The sequence below is a fragment of the Staurois parvus genome, unplaced genomic scaffold (assembly GCF_062004578.1).
Source record: "Staurois parvus isolate SC_StPar_1 unplaced genomic scaffold, SC_StPar_1.0 ptg000498l, whole genome shotgun sequence".
NCBI lineage: Eukaryota > Metazoa > Chordata > Amphibia > Anura > Ranidae > Staurois > Staurois parvus.
The window spans coordinates 8,245,758-8,273,564 of NW_028318294.1; positions in this window are offsets into that span (position 1 = coordinate 8,245,758).

Here is a 27,807-nt window from a genome sequence, read left to right on the forward strand (position 1 = left end):
AATTGTTTAGTGAGGGTATCCTGTGGCTCACAGTGCTGGTGCTGCTGTGATTGGCTCCTCTGTATCTAGGAGACCTTGAAAGGTTCTGGGTGAACAGGAGTGAGCCATGAAGATCAGCAGCATGAATGTGAATACAATCTCAGCCAATTACAGAGCCCTTTTGTGTGCTGGTATTTATGTTCAGTGATCACATGTGATCTGGGTTCTTCTTCCTCCACCTCTGAGAAGGGAGTTCCAGCCAGAGAGGCAGTTGCCTTCCCTGGCTCATGCTGCCAGGAGGCCTTTGGTGGGTGACCTGAGGGCCAGAATGCTGAAACCCAGGGTGCTTTGGAGAGCTGACTGAGGGAGAATGTCTACAGATCCTGTCTGGTATCATGGAGGAAGGTGACCTATGGCAAGGGCCTTGTGAGTACAGACTGTTCTAAAGGGATTCTGATACTTGTGCTGCTTAACCCCCTCGGGACCTACATAGTCAACTGCTGGGTGTAAGCTAAAGGTTACACCGACTGGTGTCCAGAAGAACAACAGTTCATTAAGTTCTGCATTTCTACAGAGAGACTTTACTCCATTCTTTGTATAGTCTGCTACACAGATCTACCAAGAAAACCCACAGATCTATTTAGAGAAAGCTGTCCTCAATTGTTAATAATTCAATTTGGAGTATCCCACTACATCCCTTCCCTATCCCAGTTCTAAAACAAAATAAAAGCAACAAAACTACAACCCCTACACTGATCATTGTAGTGGTGCGCATGCAACAAGCGGAAGTTGTGTGCACCTTGCTATGGGAAATGCTGTATATTTGGCTGTGGGTGAAGATCTAGGGGGAAGCCTGGGCAAGAACAAACAGCTCCTATGGGTGTAGTGCTACACTACCCTCTCCACAGGAGTGAGCGTGGGCACCCTACGGTAGGAGGTGTGTTACTGTCTAGATCACCAGGTAAAAATAAAGATAAGATAAATTAAGTGTTTCTAAAACCTCATACATTTTTCCATTCACTGTTATGTTCATGTATGATTCTAATAACCTCTGCTCGTGGTGTGCTCTCTTAGGTGTCATATGATAACAGTTTTTGGGACTACATGTCCCATCAACCATTGCAGTAGCCTGCATGCATGTCTCCTAGAACTAGAGCCACTGTCAATCACTTTCCCAGGGCGAAGGCACAGAGGTGGGGGTGCTGTTTTTTTACATGTTGAGGCACCTGTGTGTTTTGGCACACGAAGCATGCCAATGGTCAAGTGTAGTCCTAAACGTGGGAGTGTGCATGAAAGGGTGTCTCCATTGAAACTTATGAGGAAAAGGAGACACCCTCAAAATTGAACGTGCAAGCAGCAATGTCTACACTTGATAAAACTATAGTAAGCAATCAAGTAAGAGTATTAAGAAAAGCTTAAAAAGTAACTCTAACTTTGTTTAGAAAAAGGAATCATCTCTGGGTAATCAATATACTGTATATTGAAGGGATTTTAATAAACTTTCTAGCAGATTCCTACCTTTTGTTTCTCTGAAGAAATAGCTGTTTGTTTCACCAGACGTACAGCACATTCATTCTGAATGGGAGGGTCTGGTTTATTATTATCAGCTGGTGCACTCTTAGTGTTCTACTGTCTGTATCCCTTTAAGTATTTAAACCATAGAGAGTATCTTCCAAAGTTGGAGAGGATGCCTAAAATTTGACTTGTATCTTAATGCAGACTTCGGGGAAAATCAGTGAGCCAAAATTACATTTCTGGGGAAGTTCTGTAGGCCAACAATATTCAGGATGCCTTCAGGCTGCCATATTGCATTGAATTTTATGGAAAGATACATTGGATGCAGATTGAGAAAGAAAGGTAATTTTAATACCATTTAATTTACAACATGGCTTGTACAGCAATTGTACATGATATATTTTTTTTTTTTGCTATATTTTTTTTTTCATGAGAGTGTAGTTACCCTTTAACTATCTAAAAACAGAAGGGGTTAATGTCACTTGGCAGACATCACTTTAAAAAGCTGAAGCACACACACAAATATATATGTTGTATATACACTGCTCAAAAGAATTAATGTAACACTTTTTAATCAGAGTACAGAATCAAGTCAATTTAACTCCTGGGATATTGATCTGGTCAGTTAAGTAGCAGAGGGGGTTGTTAATCAGTTTCAGCTGCTTTTGTGTTAATGAATTTAACAGGTGGGCAACAATGAGATCACCCCCAAAGAAAATTTTTAGCTAGTTTTGCATTTGGCTAGGGTCAGTGTCACTACTGGTAGCATAAGGCAATACCTGGACCCTGCAGAGATTGCACAGGCAGTCCAGCTCCTCCAGGATGGCACATCAATACGTGCCATTGCCAGAAGGTTTGCTGCGTCTCCCAGCACAGCCTCAAGATCATGGAGGAGATTCCAGGAGATGGACAGTTATTCTAGGAGAGCTGGACAAGGCCGTAGAAGGTCCTTAACCCATTAGCAGGACCGGTATCTGCTCCTATGTGCAGGGAGGAACAGGATGAGCACTGCCAGAGCCCTACAAGATGACCTCCAGCAAGCTACTGGTGTGAATGTCTCTGACCAAAAATCTGAAACAGACTTCATGAGGGTGGCCTGAGGGCCTGACATCCTCTAGTGGGCCCTGTGCTCACTGCATCACAGAACTTGATTGGCATTGAACAGCTATTGAACAGCAGAATTGCCAGGTCCACCACTGGCACCCTGTGCTTTTCACAGATGAGAGCAGTTTCCCCCCTTTGCACATGTGACAGATGTGAAAGGGTCTGGAGAAGCGTGGAGAACATTATGCTGCCTGTAATATTGTTCAGCATGACTGTTTTGTTGGTGGGTCAGTGATGGTCTGGGAAGACATAAATTCACAGACCTCTACAGGCTGGACAATAGCACCCTGACCATTAGGTATTGAGATGAAATCCTTGGACCCATTGTCAGATCCCACATTGATGCAGTGGATTCTGGGTGCACGACAATGCCTGGCCTTATGTGGCGAGAGTATGCAGGCAGTTCCTAGAGGATGAAGGAATTGATACCACTGAATGGCCCCCATGCTCCCCTGACCTAAATCCAATAGAACACGTCTGGGATATCATGTTTCAGTCCATCCGACGCTGCCAGGCTGCACCTCAGACTGTCCAGGAGCTCACTGATGCCCTGGTCCAGATCTGGGAGGAAATACCCCAGAAAACTATCTGTCATCTCATTGGGAGCATACCCCAACATTGTCAAGCATGCATACAAGCACGTCAGGGCCATACAATCTAAGTACAATTGTGAGTTACTGCAATGAAATGTCAGCAAAATGGACTACCCTGCTGTATCATTTGTTCACTTAGATTTTCAGGGTGTCTTTGAATTCATTCCTCTGTAGGTTGATAATTTTCATTTCCATCAAAGATAAAGCATCTTTACGTTCCTAACACATTACCCAGTCCATATCAGTATAGATAACCAGCATGAGATTTTTCCCCATTGAGATCTGATGTGTTTAGAGAGTATTCCTTTACATTTTTTTGAGCAGTGTGTGTGTGTGTATATATATATATATATATATTTTTTTTTTTTTTTAAAGGGTCAGTTATTAATAACTTATGTATGGCTGTTAGTCATGCAGCTGAATCCCACACCACACAAGAAAAAGCTTGGTGTCTGGAAGAAAAGAATATTAAAAAAAGGCAACAAAGTCTGCTTTAAAGATTTTAATCCAACTGGAAATCACTTCACTAGCAAGCCCTTCTGGAGAAAAAAACTAATTGTACCATATGGCAGTCAATCAGTATTACAATAGATGATGTTTCAGCATATACAGTAACCTTTTTAGCTGGTTTCTAATATCTTTAACAGATAAGTCAGATTTCTTTGAAACTTCAAGGTGAAGGTTATAGGACTTAACCTAGAAAGCTGCAAACATGGTTTGTCAATTAGTTTGTTTATAGGCTATAACACTGCATCCCAATGCGCACTCTAAGCTATTTGCAGAAGACAGAACATGAAAGTAGACTTTTACAGCAATCTTGTTTCCGATAGCCATGTTTTATTATTTATGCCTTAATGAAAAATTATATTTATGCTGTAGATATTTAATTAAGTGAATGATTGTATGTGGTGGTTTATGTAAGAATTTATTCTACTTATGAAGGGCGGTGTCCTTTTCCCTTAAACAAAATCTCAGCAGTGCCTCCAAATTTATCCTGTGGTGGTTTATGTAAGAATTTATTCTACTTATGAAGGGCGGTGTCCTTTTCCCTTAAACAAAATATCGCAGTGCCTCCAGCCGTTAAAATACGGCAAATATTTAATGAACCAATAATTTGGACACCTTAATAATTTGATCACCACTTATTAATATACCTTGAGTCCTTTTAGCCAGTATGATTTCGTACCATATACACAAAAATTGCCTTTATAATAAATAAATAGATACATTTATTTATGTACAAAAATTATATATATATTAACACAAAACGCAAAAGACTGGTAATAAATGGATACTGGTACACACGATCAAAAATATACTATACCAATTCTATACACCAAACAATTTTTCTAGATAATAATAAAGATTAAAATTAAATTTAGTGATAAATGGTAATTTATAGTACTTCAGAGGTCATTTCTCCCAAAACTTGGCCATAGAAATGTGAGAAAATATTCTCTGATAAATCGTACTATAACCAATAAAAATTAATTAATTATGCAATATGTATAATTTCAATATGACACCAAACAATTCTTAGCAGTAATAATATGGATCTCTCTATATATATATGAACACCCAATGCAATTACTATCACCCCAATGCAATTATTATCACTCTATGCAAGAGAAGAAATATACTATACAATATTAATTCTTAACAGTCTCACCACACCCAGAACCTGGATTATGATGCCTCCCCAGTGGATTCAGCTGGCAATTGAAATGCCTTCAGAAGAATGGCCGCAGGGAGCAAGTGAGAGATAGTGCAATAGGTGGTAGGGTTGAGAAAAAGTGTAGGATTGTAGAAATTCAGAGATTTAGAAGTTTAGTAGAAGTTTTGGAAGTTTGGAAGTATTGAGAAATAGTATTAAAAGGTCTTTAAGTTTTTCAGATGGGATAGATTTCAGCCTCGTCAGATTTCTTCAGCTTGTCGGTTTCTTTTTAGCTTTTCTGATTTTTCTTAGCATTTTTTAGAGTTTTTTTTTAGCATGAGTTTTTTTTTTAGATGAGGAGCATGGCTTTTTTTGATTGGCCGGTCGAGAAGTGTATGTACCTAAGATATCTCTCACCTGTCCACTGGGGGGCAGTCAGGGATCACAAAACAATTTGAGTATTAATGATGACTCATGCCTCGGTTGGAAACCAAGGTAATTTTAGATATTAAATATATGTCTTATCCAAATATATTTGATTTTACCACTAATGTTTTGGATATGAACCATAGAAAGATATATATGCATTCAGTTTTTCATTTCCCTAAAATTCAAACTTGCGTGAAACATTTGCTTTCTGATGGAAACATACAACTGATACCAATTCACAAAATATCTTACTTTTCACCATTTCATACATAATTTAGTGGTATGCAATCCCCAACTCTGCTGAATATATTTTTGTTTGAAAAAGAGTGTGAATAATATGTCTCTTCTTTAATGTCTTTGTGGGTAGAAATATATGTTCTAAGTTTAACCTTTTGGTTTTAGGAATGACCTTTTCCTGAGCAGGAAACCCTCTATTTACCTGTCCATTGTTAAGATAATAGGGTAAACAACCAGTTATACTTGTAACCTTCGTTTGAGAAGTTTGTTGTCTTATCACTCTCCCCAAGGTTTTATTTAATCTTCTCAGACTTACAAGTATCGTCTCACCATTGTTATTTTGGTCAGGTGTGATAACTCACTGTTTGGAAGTCCAACGGTGGTATTTGACTTTGTAATTAACTTTTTGCAGGTGAAATCTCTTCATTTTCAACAGACAATGGCAATTGTTGAGAAAACATACTTTTGCCAGTGTTAGAGTCACCGACATCAGCTCCCACTATTATCTGTCCTGGGCCTTGTTTGACGACATGTAGAAATTCAAATAACCTATTGTCTCTGGAACAAGTCTCTTCCACTCATTGTGTGTGTAATTTCACTAGAAGGTCATTTGAATTCTAACCACGAAAGGTTAAACCTTAGCAGACGGCTGGGCTTGTTACTGTTGGAATGAAATCATATTTTTAATAAATAGTCCCCCAAAAGTCACTACATGTATCAATGTTAAGTCAATTATTTGAGTTGGGAATGTCATTAAAGTTTATATAAAACCTAGCAGTGAACCTTCCATCTTTGCCCCCCTTTTTGGTTGTTAAAGAAGAAGTCCAGGTATGGATATTTTATACATACGTAATTACATTGGTAGAGCTTGGATCAATGTAACATGTAAATACCATACTTGTTCAAAACCCATAGAAGCTGAAAATCACTATAGTAGACATCTGTACTCCAGTGATCTCCATTTGTTTCCAGTACCCAAGCAGAGTGGTCGGCATGATGCATTCTGAATGTTTCTTCTTGCTGGAGGCCGCCATTTTGTTGAAGCTCAGAACAGTCATTCCCTTATTGAAACTCACCTTCTGCTTGGTCTCAAAAAACTATATGTCACTTTTTCCGTTTAAAATATGTAAATTTCCAGCCTTGATTGTTTGAGGGTGAGACAGTGTATTACTGGATTTTGCACAGTATAGGCACTTATTTTTAATGTTTTACTAAAGTTCCACTTTAATTTAAATAAATAAATAATAATTTACATGAAAGTTGAATGAAAATAGTTTCTACTGAATAAGCATGTGTAAAAGAACTAAGGTATGTTTAAAATAAAATGTATGCTGCAGTCAACAGGGATAATTATCTCCACTTTCTAGTACACCAAAACTCTAAAGGTTTGACCCTAACAGCCAAAAGTATGAAAGCATACTCTATATTACTGTGTACATACTGCACTATTTAACAACCATATCCATAACATTATTTAAAGGGCACATTCATCAAATGCTAAAATATTAAAATTATCTGAAAATATTGTGAACACAGTTATTACCACGCTAAAAAAATAACTCTCATCCAATCCCCGTCAACTCTTTTGTAGCATAAATTATTTACTTCATCCCCCACTGCCTCCACCCACCAACTCACTTACTGCCCAGGAGATTGCCAGTCATTTCAAGAACAAGAATGACAGAATTTGTGATGAGATGTCCAGTGTCAAGCTTTCTCCTCCAACCAACATACCAGGTCCAACACCACACTCAATACTCTTTTCCTTCAACCTTGTTACCACCTATAAAGTTGCCAAACCCCTTTCCAAGGCTCACCTCACCACCTATCCCCTGGACCCTGTCCCCTCACAATTATTGTGGCCTCCTTCCTTCTCTATCCTAAACTCTCAAACCCACATCTTCAACCTCTCCCTCTCCACCTGCACCTTTTCCCCACTCAAACATACACTGGTTGCCCCCCATACTTAAAAAGCCACTGCTGGACCCCACCTGCTTAAATACCTTAAGACCCATCTCCCTGTTTACCTTGTCTACAACCACATGAATTGCTACCTCCCCTACAATAACCTTCTCTATCCCCTACAGTCTGGTTTCCGCCCACAACATTCCACTGAAACAGCCCTACTAAAACTCATTAATGACCTACTAACTGCAACAACCAATGGCCATTACTCCATATTCATACTCTTACTCCTTTTCGCTGCCTTTGACACAGTCAATCACCCACTCTTCCTCAGTAAACTCCACTCCTTTGGTCTCCATGATTCTGCTGTTTCCTGGTTCTCCTCTTACCTTTCTCAGTGCACTTTCAGCATCACTTACAACACCAACTCCTCTGCTCCTCTTCCTCTTTCTGTTGGAATACCCCAAGGCTCCATCCTCTCTCTACACCTCCTTCCTGGGCCAATTGATAACCTCCCATGACTTCCAATACCACCTCTATGCTGTTGACACCCAGATCTATCTCTCTACTCCCCAGCTCACCCCCTCGATCTCCTCACATATCACAAATCTCTTGAATGCCATATTAGCATGGATGTCACACCACTTCCTCAAACTCAATCTTTCCAAAAATCAAGCTTGTAACATTTCTTCCTTTCAGAACCCCCACTCATGACTTTACCATTAAGATCAACAGTACAACCATTGGTCCCTAACCACATGACAGGGTGCTAGGTGTAATCCTAGACTCTGACTTCTCCTTTGGGTCCCACATCCAATCACTGGCCTACCGTCTTAACCTTCAAAACATTTCTAGAATTCGCCCTTTCCTGACTATCGATAACACCAAACAACTTATCCACGCCTTGATTATATCCTGCCTTCATTACTACAACTCCCTCTTCACTGGCCTACTTTTACATAGGCTATCCCCCTTCATTCTATTATGAATGCTGCTGCTAGACTTATACACCTTACTAACCGATCTGTGACTGCTGCCCCTCTCTGCCAATCCCTTCACTGGCTTCCACTAGCCCAAGGTATAAAATTCAAAATACTAACCACAACATACAAAGCCAACCACAGCACTGCCCCTAGCTGTATGACCAACCTCATCTGCAGTTATTGTCCAAATCATTCACTCAGCTACTCCCATGACATCTTGCTCTCTAGTTTCCTTGTCACCTCCTCCCATGCTCTCCTCCAGGACTTCTACAGATCCTCTGCCATCCTCTGGAACTCCCTACCCTAGCATGTCCAGTCAGTCCCCACCCAGTCTGCCTTTCGGAGATCTTTGAAAATGTACTTATTTAGGGAAGCCTACCCGACCTTCACCGAAGAACTGCACTTGAGTCACCTCCATCAGATCATCCCCTGCAGCTATCACCTTTTGCACCACCTTCCCCTTCCTTTAGTTTGTAAGCTCTATGAGCAGGGCCCCCTATTCCTTCTGTATTGAACTGTATTGTAATTGTATTGTCTCCCTTTATATTGTAAAGTGCTGCACGATCTTTTGCGCTATATACCCCCTCTTTATTAATAATATTAATGTTGTTCAAATGTTGACTTTATTCCTATTATATGATTATTATTATTATTATTATTATGAAGTTCATTGAATGTTGGCGTTTGTGGAGTTTGGCTTTGCTAGTATTCTAACATGTTCCGTATTATGCCTAGTACACACAATCAGAAAATCGGACAAAAAAATACCGCTTTCAAAATGATCATACAATAATCTTATTGTTAGTACACAGCTTTCGAGAGCCAGTCATGACAGTTCATGTCAAATCATCTGAAGGGACAAACATTAAATTTTTTCTCGTACAATGCCAGAATTAATGATTTTTGTTTAATCAGTACAGTATTTGTCCAAAAAAAAAATTGGAAAACCAAGACCACTCTTGCTCTGAAACAAAAGAATGCATTACAATACAATACAACACATTACTTCACTTCCGAAGTTGTATTCTGTCATACGGGAATTTTCATAACTCTAGTAACCTCTTAATTTTTGATATGAGACTAGCATGCTAAAAAAACCCGGATTCTCATTGTGTGTATGAAGATTTAAGCTAGCCATCATTAAGACAGGCCAAACAGAAACTGAAAGAGATAGGATTTGTCAATCAGCCTTTGACTTGGCAGGGAAGTGTCATCATTTGCATATCAGAGCACACCAGCATTTAGGGTTCCTAGAGTATTCAAGTAACAATATCTAGGTTGCTAGCATTTTATTACTATAGTCAGTTTAGATGATAATAAAAAGAGATGGGGCACTTTAAAATGAACTTGCACAATAAACACATCAGAGATTTTTTTTTTCAACAAGGCTTTTTTATGCAGTTTGCAATATTACTTTGCTTTACTATCCACTGTGAAATAAAGCAAGTCATTACAAAGCATAGAACAATAAAACATGTAATTACTCTTTCAATATTCCATTAGTTTTCTGATACATAATATAAAACAACACTATCAATATTGGCAGGTCAGGCTCAAAGATTTCATTTCTATATCTTCCATTCTACCTTGTCAGTGCAATTTGTCACAATTTTTATATATCCTATATCTCAGTAAAGTCTCATTTCCTCGGCATACTGTCATGGACTATTAGTCTGAAACAAAGTTCAGTCTTCAACATAATGAAAAAGAGGAAGCAGAACAGAGAGAGAGCTAGCCACCACTGCAGTAATGTCTACTACTCCCAACAGGTCTTCAGGTTATGGAACATTAACCATTAAAGTCAGTCAGCGAGAATGGTGCAGTTTATGCTGATACAGTGCTACTTCTTCTATTCAAAGAATGGATACAGTGAAGCAGCATGGAATCCAATAAAATAGTATAAAATCAACTACTGTAAAATGTTTAACATCCTAAAAAAAGTGTAATCAATGATTCTTTAGACAACTTTCTAGGATATAACATTACTTGTGTGCAGGGTCAGTAATGGTATAGTTTACATTGTTCAACATTGCAAGGTCAGTACCTCCTAAGCTTTAAATGGTCTCAAAGGGCTTGTTCGTATAAGTAGTTTGCACCCCGTGACCTCAATTCTACAGAGCTCTATAGAGATTAGGAATATGGGCCCCAATTCATGCTGAGTCAGCCCACAAAAGGATGGGTTATGGCACCACAATGCTAAATGATCCTTGTCTTCCTAGTTGGTGCTAGACCCCGCCGTTTACACAACAGACTATGGATACAGGACTAATAGGGAAAGAAAATAATTTTTTGTAGGGCTTTTCCTAAAGCTATACTTAAGCCAAACACGAACATTTGATGCTTGAATAGACACAAGGGACGCATTGTACCTGGTGTTGACTTTAATTGTAAGCCCAGCATTGATTCTCTACACCAATCTGAGCCAGTCTACAAATCCTCAAGTTTTCTGGTCTCCTAGATCTACCAATGGATATTTTTAGGCCAGGAAATTATTGGTTTCCAACCCAACTTATCTAAAAAGGTAAACATTTGCAAAACCTACTAATGAACTTCTCTTATTTGCTCCTTTTTGGCCTTTTAAAATATACAACTGAAAATGTTTTGTTACGTTTGTTAATTGAATGCAACAAATACCCATTAAATGTGCCAGAAATCCAGTGCTGTTCTGTCATGTGTGCTCTGTAGTTTTTTCTCAAACGTTGTTATCAGGAGGTGGGTTAGGACTACAGATTAAGTTGGAAGTGTTCTGTAATCCTATTCTGGGTTGACATACAGTGCATCATCACCCTCAGTGGCCCTAGGGAATACAAAAATCCCCCCCCTTCCCCGCAGAGAGAGCCTGACATTGACCAACAACACCCCTGTCCCCCTCCAAGAGAGGCTTACACTACCACCTCCCTCCATACATGGGCAAACTACCCTGCCCCACCCCCCCTCAGCGCTAGAAATACTTTCACCTTCACAGATCTGGACATCCCTGGGAATGACAGCCAGGCTCTGCATACACCGTCAAGCAGCCTGCAGCCTCTCTTGGATCCCACCTGTTCCCCATGTCGCGTGTGTCCCTTCTACTGGTTGCCGGACTAACTAGAAGGACAAAAAAAAGGTATATATAGCATAGAAAAGAGGAATGGCAGCTTCGGAAGGTAGAGGCAGGTTCTGGGTGGGGAATAGATGCCCTGGAGTCCTGTTTTAAGCTCAGCAGCCCTGTAAAGAAATCCTATTTCTTCTACCTCTGCCAACAATCTCATTCTTTCAGCTATTATTAATAGACACTGATCATTAGTAAGGTCTGAACAAACTGCAAGTTTTGCTCAAAACTCAGACAATTCTAGACAGGTTTAGACTTTGGGGATGACTTTTCTACTGTTAGATCTACGGATATTCCACTTTGTATACAAAGTCCTAACAATGTTCAGAAACAGGTCCAACCAGTCAATATGTTTTCATGGCTTTATCAAAAACTATTTATCAGAAATGTTCTCTCTTTCAGGTTTGTGAGCAAAACACAATAAAAAAGTAAATTCAGTCTATTAAATTCAAAAGGACAAGAAAATATCTACAAGGCCCTCACAATGCGATCAAAATACTGATGAGTTGCAATATATATTGAATGTGACTGGTTGGTGAATTATTTATTGCTACATAAACTTTCTAAAGGAAAACCTAGGGTATCTCTATACAGTTTTATAGAGTGATCAGGGCTGGTTCTCACACATCAGCAATCAAGACACCAGTTAGGTGCGCAGGAGAATTATTAAACATCAGGGAAAGAGAACGAAAGGCTGTGGAGCCACTTCAAGGCTCTTCATGCTCCTCTACTTGCTTTACAATGACACGTGCTTCATCTTGCCATTATTTTTCAAGGTACTGCGCTAAATGAGCAACAACGTAGCAGTGATGGAAGTGTTCTTTACAGGAATGCAGCCTGTGGAAGCTAGGCTATTCACTAGGGACAAAAAGAACTAAATTCTCCTAAAGAATCAATTGAATTATAGCTCGAAGGACTGCAATGTTACATAAACATCCATACTTAGCTTTAGCACAGCTCTCAGTCCCTACCAAATCCCTCCATCCTCTTTCCTGCTATATATCTGATCTCTAATTCTGCATTAAAGCTGAACTCAAGGGTAATCTATTATTGTCTATATACAAGAAGCATGTGCATACTTACTGGGATTTTTGTGTGTTTTATGCACTTCTTCCAAATCTTTGCAGTAATCCAGTGTAAAAGATTTTCTTCCTGTAATATAGACCAGTCACTGATGTTCTCTTTCCATGTGCATGGTGACTGGTTTTGTATCCATCCATTCTTGTTGTTTTATACAATCTGTAGTGGTAGGACCTGCTAGGAAAATATGAAAACTCTTCCCCCTGCATAGGCTTTGTACAGTCTAGTGATGATGTCACTGATACTTTTAAGCAATAATATCTGGGACTGCTTGAATTAGGCTGACATGCCATATAAAGCTGAAATTTAGCCACATCAGGTAAGTTATCATATTTCTGATGTTGTGAAATCTGTTATCTTTACATTCCAGTGCTTTGTATTTGAAGTCCCTTGAAGTTTCAAAAATAATAAATCAAGCATTGCAGGAGGGGAACATTTGGGGCTACTCTGAGATGAGGATCCACGAACACACTGATGCCTCTTATCCTACAAAAATGTTACATTTACAGACCATGTAGGGGATGTTACTGAGTAGGAGGAGCATGTTTTCCTGTTTCCCTCATGTAGACCAGTGCCAGTGTGACCATTCTAAACAGTCATCCCATAGACCAGTGCCCCTGTGACCATTCTAAAAAGCCATCCCATAGACCAGTGCCAGTGTGACCATTCTAAACAGCCATCCCATAGACCAGTGCTAGTGTGACCATTCTAAACAGTCATCCCATAGACCAGTGTCCCTGTGACCATTCTAAACAATCATCCCATAGATCAGTGCCAGTGTGACCATTCTAAACAGTCATCCCATAGACCATTGCCAGTGTGACCATTCTAAACAGCCATCCCATAGACCAGTGCCAGTGTGACCATTCTAAAAAGCCATCCCATAGACCAGTGCCAGTGTGACCATTCTAAACAGCCATCCCATAGACCAGTGCCAGTGTGACCATTCTAAACAGCCATCCCATAGACCAGTGCCAGTGTGACCATTCTAAACAGCCATCCCATTGACCAGTGCCAGTGTGACCATTCTAAACAGTCATCCCATAGACCATTGCCAGTGTGACCATTCTAAACAGTCATCCCATAGACCATTGCCAGTGTGACCATGCTAAACAGCCATCCCATAGACCAGTGCCAGTGTGACCATTCTAAACAGCCATCCCATTGACCAGTGCCAGTGTGACCATTCTAAACAGTCATTCCATAGACCATTGCCAGTGTGACCATTCTAAACAGTCATCCCATAGACCATTGCCAGTGTGACCATTCTAAACAGCCATCCCATAGACCAGTGCCAGTGTGACCATTCTAAACAGCCATCCCATAGACCAGTGCCAGTGTGACCATTCTAAACAGCCATCCCATTGACCAGTGCCAGTGTGACCATTCTAAACAGTCATCCCATAGACCATTGCCAGTGTGACCATTCTAAACAGTCATCCCATAGACCATTGCCAGTGTGACCATGCTAAACAGCCATCCCATAGACCAGTGCCAGTGTGACCATTCTAAACAGCCATCCCATTGACCAGTGCCAGTGTGACCATTCTAAACAGTCATTCCATAGACCATTGCCAGTGTGACCATTCTAAACAGTCATCCCATAGACCATTGCCAGTGTGACCATTCTAAACAGCCATCCCATAGACCAGTGCCAGTGTGACCATTCTGCAGTTAGGCAGCTAGGTATGTGTTTCTGCAGAAGAAAATTAAGCTAGTAAAGGTAAAGAATTAATATGGGAATTACATTTATATCCTCATTGCCATTTACTGTGAAAGTCTACATTTGCGAACAAAATTACTAAATGTCATGAGAAGTCAGAGGACTCATTATATTAGCTGTTAGGGTCAGTGAGGAAGCCATCTTGGTTAGTTTCCAGCATTATCAATATGGATTTTGAGTGGGAAGTGATATCCTGTTTATTCTAGTTTTTATTAGTTCACTTATCTGAAAAGCTACAGATTGAACTTTCATGTTCCCCTTGACCATGCAGTTACATGATAAGAGGAGGTGTCTAGGGACCATAGACATGGTAATGCAGTTATGCAAAGGTTTCTGCTTTTATAAGAAATGTATGTAACTGATAAGGGAAAGAAAAAGAATTTTAATATACCTTGACATTTTATTGTTTGCCATCAGGTTACTCTGTAAACAAGTTTTGATGGTGAATATTCATAACATCCTGACTCCTTGACTCCAGAAACTATTTTAGAACCCCTTCTGCTTTGCTTTGTATCTTTTTGGTTACTTTGCGGTAAAGCAAGGAAATGAAAACCCCTAATGTGCTTTTACTGAACAAGAATGTTGCATATACAATCTACTTACAATTTGTCAGGAATGGACTGGCCAGCAATGGTGGGACTCACCTGCCTTATGAGCTGCAGTACCAGGGCTGGCCAGCGGGTGCTCCCAGCAATCAGAGACTCAACCTTGCAGCCAGTCAAACACCTGGAACTGATTATACTGGTGTATTTAAGGGATGGCCAGACCTGCAGACTCTGCCTTGGTGTGTGTTTCTCCTGGGCCCTGTATCCTGTTCCTGCTCCCTGTTCCTGTTCCTGTCTGATTCGTTGCTGACCCTGCTCTGATCCCTGGCTTTGTCTGACCATTCTCCTGCTCCTGATCCCTGGCTTGTCTGACCATTCTCCTCTGCCTGACCCTCTGTACCACGCTGCCCGCTACCTGCTGAACCTGGCTTGTGACCCTGACCATTCTCCGCTTGCTCCCCCTGTACCTACCTGCCCGATTGATATTGACCTGGCCTGCCTGACGACGCTTGTATTGTATGTACTGTCATCTGTGGGTGGTTGGTTTGGTTTGTTTGCACTGTGTTATGTTTTAGTATTGCACTGCGTTTATGTTTGTATTGTTAGTGTTAATAAATTATATTTATAACATATCTGAAGTCTGCGTTTCCCTGCGTAAGTCACATACCTCTGGTCACACCCCGGAGCCGTGACACAATTGTAGGAAAACAATACAAATCATACAGAGTATTACAAATATGTATATAAAACAAGTAGAGATGCCAATTATCCTTCCTTGCAAATAAGCAATGACAATGGTCTGTATGCTATAGGCATACACTAAAAGGCAATTTAGCTTGGGTTGCAGTGATCTCTGTAGGCAACCAGGACTCCTGGCTACTCAAATGCAGAAACCGGGGTCTGTTGTAGTACAGATATAGCGCCATCCCCATATTAAGTTCCCTCTGGCAGAATTTTATGTGGTTTTATGGAGTCCCTCAAGCTGCCATTTGTATACCTGTATAATTGTGGGGTTCTTTTGTGGTTTTTTGTGGGGTTTTTTCAATAGATACAACAAAAAAAATGCCCAGTGTCAGAAAATATTAGTAACATACAAAAGGTTCCTGACAAAATAAAATAATCCTATGGGGCAAAAGCTCCGTTCAGAATGTAGTATAGCATGTACCTTAAAGTTAAATAAGTGAACAATAATGCATTGTACCAAAATTAGATGAGAACAAGGAAATCAGTACTGACATATTCAGAAAAAAAGGTCAATGTTTACACATATCAGTGGTGGGTGAAAGATACATCATATAATGTATGCCATTCAAGGTATGAATGCTATTAGTAAAGATGAGCAGAAGAAAGAGAGCCTATCATTACTTTTGTGGTAGGTAGACTGATCCCACAAATCCCATACATTTGGTCTAGAGCAGTGGTTCTCAACCTGTGGGTCGCGACCCCTTTGGGGGTCGAATGACCCTTTCACAGGGGTCCCCTAAGACCATCAGAAAACACATATTTCCGATGTATAAAGAGCAGCTACTGAGTAGAAAGCAGCTGCTGTGTTGGAAGCAGCTACTCTGTTAAAAGCAGCTACTGTGTTGAAAGCAGTAGTATTGGAGGTAAAACGACACTCATGAATTATAATTACTGGGTAAATAATTTTATGGGTGGGGGTCACCACAACATGAGGAACTGTATTAGAGGGTCACGGCATTAGGAAGGTTGAGAACCACTGGTCTAGAGTATCCACAAGTTTGGCTGTGAGATGTTCCTCCTTGAGACATCAGTACTAATAGTAACTTGATAACTCGGTATGAGATGGTATGTCCATAGACAACCAATGTAAAGGTAAGAAGGGGTGGGCTTCCTCCAGGCATACTTGCCCTAAAGCTATCCATCTTATATGTGCTGCTACTATGGAAGCTCTGGAAATTTAGAGTTAGGACCACAGTATATACAGAGGTCCCTTGTATGGGCACTGCTGCTTCAGAATGTATTTGCAAATGTGTGCAAACTAAACCCTCATTTTTTAATGCAAACTGTTAGAGCTGCTTTAGTTGTTTTGCAGGCTAGTTGTTAAGTGTGCTGAGAAATAGTTTGTTTATTTGAAATATAAAGGTATGGCTCTCCTAGCAGCAGTCAAGACATAGGTAATCAGTTTTTTGCCGTGTTTAGAGATGCACGGAAATAGTAGACTCAAAAGAAAATGAATTGGGCCCAGAGGGAAGGGCATATTAACCACTCCAATACCAGGCACATTCGCTCCCTCCCTGTCCAAGCCAATTTCCAGCTTTCAGTGCTGTCACATTTTGAATGACAATTAATCAGTCATGCAACACTGTACCAAAATTACATTTTTATAATTTTTTTGAGATAGAGATTTATTTTGGTGGTATTTAGTCACCATTGGGTTTTTTATTTTTTTGCTAATTAAACAAAAAAAAGACTGAAAATTTTGAAAAAAATATTTTCTTAGTTTCTGTTATAAAATTTTGCAAATAAGTAATTTTCCTCTTCACTGATGTGTGCTGATGAGGTTGCACTGATGGGCACTGATGAGGCTGCATTGATGTGCACTAATGAGGCTGCATTGATGGGCACTGATAAGGCTGCGCTGATGGGCACTGATGGACACTGAGGCTGCACTGATGAGGCAGCACTGGTGTAAATGCTGTACTCTCTGTGCCCTGACAGATTACACTCTCTCTGTGTGAGGAAAGCAGAGCCAATAACTGGCAAATTGCTGTTTACATTGTAACAGTTGTGATTGGCCAATTACAGTGGCCCATTACCCCAATCTGTGATCAGCTGTGTCCAAATCACACAGCAGTCACAGAGTGTGCCCAATGTACACCCCAGAGAGAGCATGGGAGTGCACACATGAGACGATGTCCATGGACATCCTCTCAGAACTGAAGAGTCGCACTGTAGCCGTCTATTGGCTAAAGTGTGGGCGGGAAGAGGTTAAAATGTTATTACAAAACAAACATCAAACAACATAAGACCAGAAGGGTTGAATGTGAGGGCATTGCCAAAATATATGAAAAGATAACAATTTCCATGACCACATCTCCAACGCATTCCTGGTATGCACTGGGCATGCAACCTGTCAGGTGTTTTATACCAGAACTTTCTGCCATTCTTTTCCAAGTTCCCTCCATTTGTTATCATTGAGGAATCTCTGATTGATCCAAACTGCACAATCATATCTTTTTCATGAAAGCAATTGGATGGAAATCCAGCCAACTTGGAGTCCTCCAACTTAGCATTTAAAAGCAATATCTCCTTCATAGACACATTAATGGCCTATTAGCTGGCCTCTACCTATTCAATTCTATTCTACCTAATTCCAATATGTAACACTGGGTTTTATACTAATGAAACAAATGTTCTGCCTTAGAGCTATCACTGCTAGATTCCTATTGACCTGCTTATTAGGCAGAAAAGTCTCCCCTGTGCCTCCTCTAAAACAAGCATCACTTAGTTACTGGGGGCTTGGTTTCTCTCGCTGCAAGACTTACCCACCTCTACATCAATAAGGAGACCAAATTTCACAGAGCACTATTAGATGGTTCACATAGCCCTCCTAAATTACCCATTCTTTTGAAGCTGCTAATATGTTGGGAGATACTAGTACTGGGTAGCTGTTTTTAGTTTTGGTCCTATTTGTTTGGTGCCCCCCTTGGACCTGTCTAATGTAATACTGAAGGTCATATGGGTGTTTGCAATAACATAAAGGTACAACGAAGAATTGTTGCCCTCTGAATGTGGGTATACCAGCCCCAATCCCCAAGGTGTCTCGTGTCCAGGAATGGAGGAAATGCATTTTATTTTAGGTCTGTATAAATGAATTCTTTGGCTACAAGTCCAGTTGAACAGTTTTTGATTTTGAAATAATGTACAGATATAAAATTAACACTGCAGATCGTGAGCTTGGTGGACGATTTTAATCATCTCTATTACTAAATAATAAAGACATATTAATTATATATTGACAAAAGATATGAATGCATTTATACTGCAGCTGTGTATATGGTTAATTGTACATTTTGTTATTTTTAAAGTGCCGCATTCAATCTATCCTCTAGGAGGTCATGCCAAGTGCCAGCAGGATTGATTATGCCAGTTATGTAACTACGATTTGCCAGGGTTTGTCCTCTGTCATTGTCACTTGCTGCCACATTCCCAGACTTGATACGTTAATTTGTGGCTTGGCTATGCTGTTTTCTTTTTACACAAAGTTCTGACAAAGAAAATGTCTGACCTTGGTTATTTGTTTTTTGTTAAACAATTGCTTAGAAGATGGTCAACCATGGGCAGTTCATGAACAATGCATCTAGCATTATGAATGACAGAATGAAAATTAATGTCATTCAACAGGTAGACACTGACAGCTTAAAGCAGAATTCCATCTAAACTGTTGTAAGCTTTAACTTAAAGAGCAGTTGGATTTATCATTCCCAGTGTCCTCCTGGGAGATTCCTCACAATTCCTGCTCAGGTAACATTTGTCACATAGAAAGAAGAATTGAAGGGAATTCTCCCTACTTTGATTTATAGAGAGCCAACAGTTTGTGCAGCACTTTTCTGACATCTCTGTCTCAGAAAGATACATTTGATCTCATCACTTGTCCTGATCACGTGAACAAAACTGTGAGATATTGACAAAAATAAAAACCTGACAAAGGATCCAATCCTTTTCATTTATGTCCTGGGATTCCTTCCTCCAACTGCTAAGGCACTACAGGACTTAACAGTTTTATAGGGGTTAGGGAAGCCAAAGTGCATGGATGGCAGACACTGGTGTCCAGCACTCGTCAGAAGTTTTGAATGCATAAGAGTCTGGCAGAGGTGGCAGAGCTGGAATGGAGACTTTGTACAAGGGAAAGGTGATTATACTTCTCTTCTAATATATATATATATATATATATATACACACACACATTATATTGACAAAAGTATTGGGACGCCTGCCCTTACATGCACATGAACTTTAATGGCATCCCATTCTTAGTCCATAGGGTTCAATATTGAGTTGGCCCACCATTTGCAGCTATAACAGCTTCAACTCTTCTGGAAAGGCTGTCCACAAGGGTTAGGAATGTGTCTATGGGAAGGTTTAACTAATCTTCCAGAAGCCCATATGTGAGGTCAGTCACTGATGTCAGAAAAGAAGGCCTGGCTCGCAGTTTCTGTTCTAATTCATCCTAAAGGTGTTCTATCTGGTTGAGGTCAGGACTCTGTGCAGACCAGTCAAGTTTCTCAACCCCAAACTCACTCACCCATGCCTTTATGGGCCTTGCTTTGTGCACTGGTGTGCAGTCATGTTGGAACAGGAAGGGGTCATCCCCAAACTCTTCCCACAAAGTTGGAAGCATGAAATTGCCCAAAATGTCTTGGTATGCTGACATCTTAAGAGTTCCCTTCGCTGAAACTAAGGGGCCAATCCCAACCTCTGAAAAACAAACCCACACCATAATCCCCCCTCCACCAAACTTTACACTTGGCATAATGCAGTCAGGCAAGTACCGTTATCCTGGCAACTGCCAAACCCAGACATGTCCATCGGATTGCCAGACAGAGAAGTGTGATTTGTCACTCCAGAGAACACATCTCCACTGCTTTAGAGTCCAGTGGAGGCGTACTTTACACCACTGCATCTGAGGCTTTGTATTGTACTTGGTGATGGAAGGCTTGGATGCAGATGCTTGACCATGTAAACCCATTCCATGAAGCTCTCTATGCACAGTTGTTTTGCTAATCTGAAGGCCACACAAACTTTGGAGGTCTTTAGCTATTGACTCTACAGACAGTTGGCGACTTCTGCGCACTGTGTGCTTCAGCATTTGCTGACCCCACTCTGTCATTTTACGTGGCCTTCCACTTCGTGGCTGAGTTGCTGTTGTTCCCAGCGTTGAATTGATTGTTGAATTACTTCATAAAGGTTAAAAAATACTGTAAAGGCCCTAGAGTGCAAGTTTTTGGGAGAAGAAACTGATATAAGTGATCCATGTATCATGTAAATTATGTCAGAATTTCTCCTTGCTAGATGCATGAATGAAAATTAAAAAAAAAAATTATCTGAAAATATAACTATATAAATTTAAGTATTTATTTATTTTTCTTGTAACACTCACTCTGCAGGCATGTCTTTTCCTGAAATGACACATCAAAGATGTATGGAAATTAAAAGTACAAAAAAGAAAGCAATGTAGACTTTAATACATATTTATGGCTTGAATTTGTCTCCTAGCCTATCTTAATAGACACATTTCAGATCCAAAAAAGAAACTATATATCCTTCATATTAGGTAATGACACTGCCAAATAACACCATCTAACTTCCAAGAGAGATCTGCAGAATACAAAGTAATTCTTGTTTAGCCCTTTTAAGATGTTTGACATTTGCTGTTTTCTAAGATGCATCTGCAAGAAATGATAAGGTTGCTTCTAGCATAGCATGCCGATAACCCATTTACTGCTACCGACTATGGAAAGAAAAGAAAGATTTTGGTGTCGGATAAGATGACAAAATATTAAAATCAGCAGGAAAAAAGTAAAAGAATATATAAAAATGGATATGGGAGTTTGTTTTGAATCTATAGAACTGTTCAAAGTACAGTGTTGATGTAAATATCACTACTATTTAGTGATATAGAATGTATAGATGCAGGAAAATGGAAAGATTCCAGCTGACCTCTTTCTAATGCAAGTTGCAAGTTTAAAATCATGAATAGTTGCTAAATAAGACCAAACCAAGGGAGAACTGGGTGAACCATATCTGAAAGCACTTGGATATCCCATGGTCTCCTCCTTTTTCCAAAACTACCTACCTCTGGTGCTTGTTTTAAGCTGGCCATAGATAGTTACATATAGTTACATATTTAATCTCGTTGAAAAAAGTCAATTCAGTTTTACAAATAACAGGGACTGGCAGAAATTCAAACCATCTATGGGCAGGCTGATTGTACCCAATATGATTGTTGTACAACTTGGGTACAACCAGCATGTCAGGTTTTTACATGCACTTATTACCAGCAGCTATAGCTGCTAGTAATAATCACTATGTTCTCTTGGCAGGGATGACTCCCTATGCCCCCTGTCAGAACACCCCAATAGCACCACAGGAGGGATTCCCCCATCAACACTGACTGTGTTGATGATGGAATTGAGCAAATTTTTTTCCTGTAACCATGCATTTGAAAAAAAATGCATCATCTATGGCCTGCCCTATTCATTTTTTTAATATGAGACAGGTAAGCATCACACACTATCTTTGGTCACTTCCTCTAGGCACCAGTGACATCACAAGACCATTTTTAGTTTCTTGTTAAAGCTCAGGATCCCAACTCCTGTGATAAGACACATCAGCACTATGCAGGAATACATCCTTGTGGGATTTGGTATCCTTAGCTTTCTTAGAATCCCAGAAGAGCGCCAGTAAAATGTTTTTTGCCTATGCACGTGCACTGCAAACTGAGGTATACTATAATTCTGGCCACAGATGGAGTGAGTTTATAATATCTATATACATCTATAGCTATAATATTTGCTAGCAATATTCGCATGTAAAATCCAACAGGCTGGTTGTACCCAAGTTGATTGATTGAACATTCAGCCTGTCCATATATTGTTCAAATCTCAGACAGTCCCTGATGGACATGCAGAGATTCAAACCATTTATAGATGGCTTAAGATTAGCATTTTTTTTTCTTTTCTTCTGATTTTTCTACTTAGGGGCTAGCTAAAAAGGGGAACCTTGTATGTTCATGGAAAGGCTTGTTTAACCCAATTCTCACAAGAAATCCTTGAACTGTAACCCCACATATTCATCTGGCCATTGTTATTCGTATCCTTCCTGAAACACCAGCTTGATGCAGACAAATGAGTTGATATCAGAATACCATGGGTTCCCAATTTTGAGGGCTACTTGTATACTAATGCCCTGTACAAATGATGAGAATATTGGATGAATGATTGTCCGTGTTTTTTTTGCATGCTAGTCTCGTATGGAAAGTGAAGAGGTTACTAACGTTAAGAAAATTCTTGTACGACAGAAAGAAAATTCAGAAGTGATGTATTGTATTTGTATTGTATTTTCAGGTGAAAGCTGTACTGATTAAATGAAACTTGTACAATCTGGTATCGTACGAGAAATATTTTCATGCTGGTCCCTTCAAATAATTTTGGAGGCAAGCTGTGTACTAATGATCAGATTATCACACAAACTCTTCAAAAGCAGCATTTTTAGAATGATTTTCTAATCGTGTGACTAGGGTTTAGATCTAATAAGTGACCTGATCTGCATTGTACTCTGGTTCTCAGAACTTCATTGGTAGACATACAGGATAAAAATAAGCAAAGAAGAGCTTCAGCAGTGTGATGATAGTTATTGTACATGGGAGCTTCAGGCTGGCTCTACCTAACTTGAATTTGCAGTGAAATGAGCTGATTAATAGCAAGCAAATGTTCACTATATAATGCCAAGCATTGGGTAATCTCATTTGCTCTGTGAGCTTGTAAAAATGTTTTTGCTGAGTCTTAGTCCTACAGTCCAATGAAGTACTGGCCCCATAACTCTTACCCATAGACCTTGAGTTTGTGCACAGAACCCACCTTTATTGAGTACATCCTTATTAGGTATAAATTATATGACAGAGGGCGTAGAAAACTGTTGCAATTCCCTGCACTCTCTACCAAGGAAAATTTGAAAGGTACCCCATGCATTCATATGCTAATTCACTATATGCTGGGTGGTTTCAAATATCTTCCTGGTCATGTGATTACTGGTGTAAAAGATTATCCAAGGTTTACTATTTACTAACATTCACACATGTTCCAGGAAACAGAGGTGACACAAGAAGCCAAAAAACTGGAGCCTCTGAAAAGTGTTGTCTTGCTCTGGCTAATTAATGTGGTAGGGGAAACTATATTCTGCAGCAGCCATAGACTGAGATTGTACTGGAACCAAGTTTGGCACACAAACCAAGATCCAAGAGTATGTGCTTTTGCTTATTTTGTTAAATATAAGAATGGATGTCCACTAAAGACATGGAGTAGAAAATATAACGGTAGAAAATATTGAATGTTACAATATTAATACATTTAATTAGGGTAATTATAGCAACCTTTTGATAAGGCTTGCATTTTTCCTTAAAGTGTAAGTTTACCTTTACAAAAAATCTGTAAGGTGACCTTACACTGGACCCCCTCCACATCCCTCTCCCCCCCCCCCGATCCTGCTGTACCAGTGTCCCACAATCTACTGCTGTCAGGAACCGGGATGCCACTTCACTTCACCGGTCTGAGGATTTGAAATCCTCCTGGCTTTATCTCCTCTCCTTGAAGCGCTGACAGGATGGGCTAGACGGATTCTGATTCGTCAGCACCATCCATGTGACAGTGCTGACCAATCAGAATGACTCTTGTCCATACATGCTGAGAGGTACGGATAGGAGATTAAGCCTTAGGGATTTCAAATTCTCGTACTGAAACATGATAGGGTTTTTTTTTATCATAATATATTGTAAAAAATCTAAAAAAAACCCAGTTTTGGCTATGAATGCAGTAGGAGCTTCCATTACTGTCTTAGTCACTAACCCACAAAAAGCATTCAACTAATGAAATCAGAGCAAAATCAGAATTCCTGATTGGCAGACTTGTTCCAGGTCAGTGATTCAGAAAATGTTGATGCCTTTGTATCAACATAGCAGTCAGCCTTTGTATCAACATAACAGTCAGCCTTTGCATCAACATAACAGTCAGCCTTTGCATCAACATAACAGTCAGGAATCAATCAATATCCATAGGAGAGTTCATTAATAGCAATCCACATCATTTTTTTAGGGCAGGGTTCCTTTAAAAGGGCTTAAAAAACATCAATCCCACCACTATATTTGCTCAGAGAGATTCAGATTGGCAATGCTCAGCCAACCCTTTACTTAAACAGTCCTGCTTTTGCTTTTTAATGGGATGATTAATATTCACAGAGGAGTTCAAATAGATGTAAAATAGATCATTTATTCAGCTCTCTGAAACTTCCCTCAAAGTGACCACTTCCATCACGCTTTCTACCTCAAGATCAGGAAATCTTTAAAAAAGGAATAGAGATGGAATAGAATCAATTATAAACTCAAATTACCTCCCAAAAGACCCAAACACATAATTGATACCCTTTACATATTCTTCATATTTGTTTGCAGATCTCATAAACTACAACCATTAAAATTATACTTTTATGTGTTTTTTTCTTTTTTTATAAATAAATGTTCATACTTTATGCAATTTAACTACAGCAATTAAAAAGGTTGTCTGATACAGTATGACTGCAGAATATTGAATTGAAAACTGAATAAATCAAAGTGACATTGTTTCAGAAAATGCTCAAGTATTCTGTATTTACAAGTACACAGATATATTTATCCACATAGATTGTATGTGGTTCATCTTTGCCCCTGCACTAAATGCATTGGAGCAATGGTGGATAATGATATGATTATACCAAACACATGGTACATGTATAAATTGAATGATTTCTATTTACTTCTCTAACAATCGAATAGAAAATATATTCTTCAAATTAATTCAGTGTTATAGGGTGGAATGCTCAAATGCTGCTTGTTTGCATGGTTCAGTACACACAGGCCTTTTGTAATAAGCTTGCTTCATGCCACACTAACAAAAGTGTAAAATGCAAAAGCATTTACTGAAATTCATTACAAAGTGTCCATTAATTCATTAGCTTTTCAAGTAACCTTATCTTGTCTGGAACCGCACTGATAGTATACAATTTTTTAACAAAAATAAAATTAGAATCTTTTATTAAAAAAAAAAATAAAACATCCATGCAATCTCTGACTTTCTGATGCATTTATTTTACTATTGTATACTGGTTTTGAGACCTTACCATTAACACATCATGTGTTGTAGATATTTTCCCAGAATTAATGCTATGGAGCGATGGAATGGGCAGGCAGGCCTTATGGTAAGGTCATGCAGCGACTGACGACAGCCACTACCCACAGACCAGAGTCCCTCAGGGAGCAGAGTCTAAGCCCCAGGCTGCCCTTCACCAGGGCCCCTGATGGTGGGGATGGACTTGGCGCAGCCCGAGACCAGGTCGCGGCCCCCGAGTAACCCCATCTGCGGTAACGACTGCTGCCAATGGCGTACCGCTGGTGGGAGCTAGATGGGAAAATGTATAGCGTGGTCAGACAGGCCGGGTCTATAACAACGGAGTAGACAGTACAAGACGGTAGGCAAAGAATACTCAGGTCACAGGCTGGGATCAGCAACAGGAGGCCAGGTAAAGGGATAAAGCAGAGAATAGTCTTGTCCAAGCCGAGTCGGTTACCAGGAGAGCAACGAGAACAGAACAAGAGCTTGTTGCAAGGGAACATACAGGATACGAATGCAAAGAGCAAGTGCAGACAACAGGCTTAAATGTGATCAACCACACCCCTCTGGAGGAGGGACCGCAGAGGCCTGAAAGCATAAAAGGCTCCCACCATGCTTTGCAGAAACCCAAGATGGATGCCAGCACATGGAGCAGCACAACTCTGAGGAAAGGTAGGACCTTGACAAAATCACACTAAAGTGAATTTTCGGGCACACAAATGCAATAAACTACCCACATTTTTGGTAAAATATAAAAAATTAGGTTGTGCCAAGTAAATAGATACCCAACATGCCAAACTTTAAATTTGTATGTGCCTATGAAATGGTGACAAACATCAGTACCCTAAATTGTCTATAGATGTTGCTTCAAAAGCCCCTATAGGTCATCAGTTTAGCGTTACAGAGGTCTGGTGCTAGAGTTATTGCTCTCACGCGTGCATGGCGATATGTAACATGTGTATCGCAATCGACGTTTTAATGCATAGGCACCCCTTTATGCGTGTATGTTTGTACATGCATATATGTGGGGGGGGGGCTCAACATTTTTTGGGGGTAATGTTAAGTGTTGGGGGTAACTTTATTTTTTTACAAAAATTTTTTTTTTTTAACCTAACTTTTTTGACAGGCTCTCTTTATTGAGACATGCAGGGTCTAAAAGACCTTTCATGTCTCCTCTGTGATCCATTAGATGTATTGCAATGCAAACTGCATTACAATACATCTTCCCCCGGCTATTCTAGCCGGGAAAGTTACAGCCATGACCCTTAAGTGACGTCATGGATGTCACCTTTCAAGTCACACAAAAAAGATGAGGGGAGTGGACGTTTATCCACTCTCCTCTCTCTCCTCCACTCGCTGGCACCTACCATGGCTCTCCCCGGGCCTGCCGATGGGCAAGTGGAGGCCGGTTACATGGCAAGAGCGCACACATGGGGGGAGGCACCGGAACCGGGAGCTGTGGAAGCAATCTTCAGCAGCAGAGCCGCCTGACTGCTTCTACCTGACAGGCAGGAGTCTGCCTGTCAGTTTTAAACACAATCCTGGTGGTTGCGACCACTGGATTGTGTATAAAATCCCCTGCTGTCAGGTCTGTGCGGCATACGGACCTGGTAGCGAAAGGGTTAATGGCACCACATATTACACACAACAGATTAAATAAATTTACCATAATTTTATTATTGTCAGAATAAAAAACATCCAATAAAAATAAATATTCAGACTGAAACATATTCATCAACACATTCTTTACATAACATAACGTATGCCCAAAACACTGATGCATTTCGAGTCTTGCTCTTCCTCAGGCTCAATGCGCTGGACCTTAATGTTTGAGACAAAAATAAACTAGTATCTGTAAAGACACTCCAAAATACAAAGAACTCAATTCTTGCCATTATGTGCAAACCTATAAAGAATCTTCTCCACAGTAGCCAGCAACACATTACAATAGTGATAAGGGGTATATATAAATACAGAGAGCAATAAAACAGCAAAGAGATAACAGAAAGAAGTTTAGAGAGGTAAAGTGCTTGCCGTCAGCCTTGGCTTAAGCAGCGTTCAAGTGTCAGAGCAAAAGAGTACCGTT